The sequence below is a fragment of the Vicugna pacos genome, chromosome 14 (assembly GCF_048564905.1).
Source record: "Vicugna pacos chromosome 14, VicPac4, whole genome shotgun sequence".
NCBI classification, from domain to species: domain Eukaryota; kingdom Metazoa; phylum Chordata; class Mammalia; order Artiodactyla; family Camelidae; genus Vicugna; species Vicugna pacos.
In genome coordinates this window covers 70,405,460-70,408,225 of record NC_133000.1, presented here as the reverse complement: position 1 = coordinate 70,408,225, position 2,766 = coordinate 70,405,460, and the positions used below count along the sequence as shown (strand labels likewise).

The 2,766-nt window shown below is 39.1% G+C and overlaps 1 long non-coding RNA gene across 1 annotated transcript; it reads right to left on the bottom strand.

The window, feature by feature from the left end:
- Positions 1 to 1,111: 1,111 nt before the first annotated feature.
- On the bottom strand, positions 1,112 to 2,499 carry LOC140685569 (uncharacterized). The gene is made up of 3 exons (XR_012058833.1): positions 2,359 to 2,499; positions 1,818 to 1,895; positions 1,112 to 1,570 (listed from the first exon to the last, which is right to left on the bottom strand). It is a non-coding gene; the product is annotated as an uncharacterized lncRNA (long non-coding RNA).
- Positions 2,500 to 2,766: the final 267 nt, after the last annotated feature.

Genomic DNA, 2,766 nt, shown 5'->3' with positions numbered 1-2,766 from the left:
ATATCATACTCAAATGTGCAGAGTAAACTTCTTTCCTTCTCTCATACTTCAAGCAGATTCCTTTCCCTTAGAGCTCCCTTCCCAGTGGGAAGTAGGAAAATATAATTTAACCCCAATGTATTAAATTCAGTTCTGCGGGATAATTCAAACGATCCTTTGAGAAATTGTTCAGTGCTATCAGGGAAACATGTTCAGTCTCTATTGTTACCCCATCCTTATTCCTCTGCCCAAGAGGACAGCCAGGTACCTGAGGGGCTTGTTGTTATCACATGGCAGCTGAAGAGTAGGGCTCTTCTATTCAGGGTTGTGTTCTATGGTTTTTCACTAACCTTCTCTGGCGAGTAGTTGGTTAAAGTCACTCCCTGGACATTCTGCTGTCATTTTTGCTAAAGATGGTCCCTGGTTAAATGTGTAGCCCATTTCCTTTTAGCTTGATAAAAGCCTGGTCACCTTCCAAAGTTGACATTACACACACTTGGGTGCTTCTGGTCCCGCATTCCCTCTCTCAGTTATTCTACTTCCACTTTCCATCCTCTGGCCAGGCTGTTGGTGGCACAGAATTGACTGTGAATTCCCTTCAACAGTTCAGACCCTAGAAGCAGACCTTAACTCTACTACCTACCTCATGTGGAGATTTGAGAGTTTCTGGGATTTGTCCACACCATTCAGGAAAATTGGATGACTTGGAGAAGCTAAAATCTAGCCTGAGAGAAGAAATAATTACATTGTATAGCCAAGTTTACTTTATTTTGGGGAATTTTGTAAGTTAGTATGGGGTAGAGAAAAGGACATCCAAAATGCTCTGAAACTCATCGCCTCCTTCTTTTCAGGAGTTCGCCAGACTCTGACTCAGGATATATAGGTTGATTCAGTGGAAGAACAGCTCCAGAAGCTCTTATTTTCAAACAAGTTTATTTCCTTAGCAGGAGGCTGGATTCTTATATAAGAGTCTGCATGTGCTTTGACCATTTTGTTGATGTGCTTCCTTGGTGTGATCAGCCCTGCCCAACACAAGCTGCCTCTGCACCTTGTGAATAACAAGATAATCTGGGAACATTGCATCATACTATTTCTCTGCCTCTACTTTTTCTCGGTAATCCCAATTTTACAGATAAAGTATACAGCACATCCATTGCTGTGTGTCTGCCACACAGTGAGGGGAAGATTGCATACCTCCTTATTCAGACCAAGAGCTTCCATTTTAGGGAATCAGGCAATGTACCCTGGCCCATTGTAATCTAAGGCAAAACTTCAGAGCCAATATCCAGTGATGTGCTGGGGCAGACTCCTGCCCACGCATGACAGAGGATTGTGAAAGTTTTAACATAGCCTTTATTACATTTCACCATGTACCACTACTGCACATTTCTTCCCAGCACTGCCATTCAGTGACACTGTGTTGTCAGTTCCAAATTGGTCATGGTAAGGGTATTTACATGATAGAAATTGGTAAACAGTAAAAATATGGGCATTATTTTTTCTCCTGGATCGCTATTGTTAAGCATTTGACAGCATACCACTGGTAAAACTCTCCTCAGATGAAGACTGGAGATCATTTTTTGTTGATTACCTGGAGGCAAGAACAGAGAGCTATCAAAATGGTCATCAGATTCTGAAAACTAAGCTCGTAGGAAACTCTTTCTCCTGCACAGGAAGCAAAGCAAACCTTTTCAGTACAGAACTACAACTTAACCATTCTTCAAAATATGTAATCAAATCTGTTATATACATAAATAAGAACTAACTAGGAGGAAAAATATAATCATTTCAGTGTAGCTTTGTAATCTATGATTTGACTTATTTGGCAAGACATTTACCTTTCCAAATGTGTTTAGTTTAACTCGATTAGGTATTAGCTGTCTGAGCAAATATCCTTTGACAGAAGGGCTCTGCAACTTTGGGAGAAAGAGGGGAATAGCCTGATTAGCATGTTTTGGCATAAATAATACATTCAAGAAAAATAATATTCTTGCAGTTTCTTTCATGCCCAGATTTTAAAGTTGTTTGAAGTTAAATATTCTTTAGTTTCTAAGTTTTTGTTTCTTTTATAAAGATCTTAATTTATTCTTTTATCTAACACATACTTTAAAAGAATGATGGAGGTTCAAGGAAGAATGAGTGGTCTCTGCCCTCAAGAAAATATCCTTTAGTTAGAGGAGGCAGCCAGATAAACAGGAAATATCCAACAACAAAGTGAGTTCAGTAATATAAATGAAGAATGGTTTGTGGGAGCATTTGTGTGTATAAATATGTCTTCGCAAGTGTGTAAACGTGGGATTACCTTTCTTTCCTTCCTCCTTCCCTCCCTCTCCCTCCTTCCCTTCTTTCTTTCCTTTCCTTTCTCCCTTTCTGGCATACCCTGATTGCTCCTGCTGGGTGAATCCATGTGAAATATATGGTGATATCCCTCATCCTCAGTTGCTTCATGTGGTACTGTGAAAACAAAACCAATTTTAGCATCAAAGGATATTTTCAAGTATTTTTCTTCACTAGGCAAGCTGTAAGAATCTTCAGCTGTTTTGTTGCCATGGTGAGTAGAGTTAAAGCGATATTTCTAGTCAGAGAGGAAAATCTAGAAAACGAATGCTAATATGAAATAAACTAACAGCCATTATCCTTTAATACAGGAAAGTTTAAAAGTGAGAATTATCACCTGTTCTCAGACATGCAAAGAAGCATGTATTTGTTACTGAAGACTGGCCTGGATAAGGGTTGACCGTTTTCTCCTCTTTGCAAATTCAGTATTAAATATATCTAAAGTTTAAA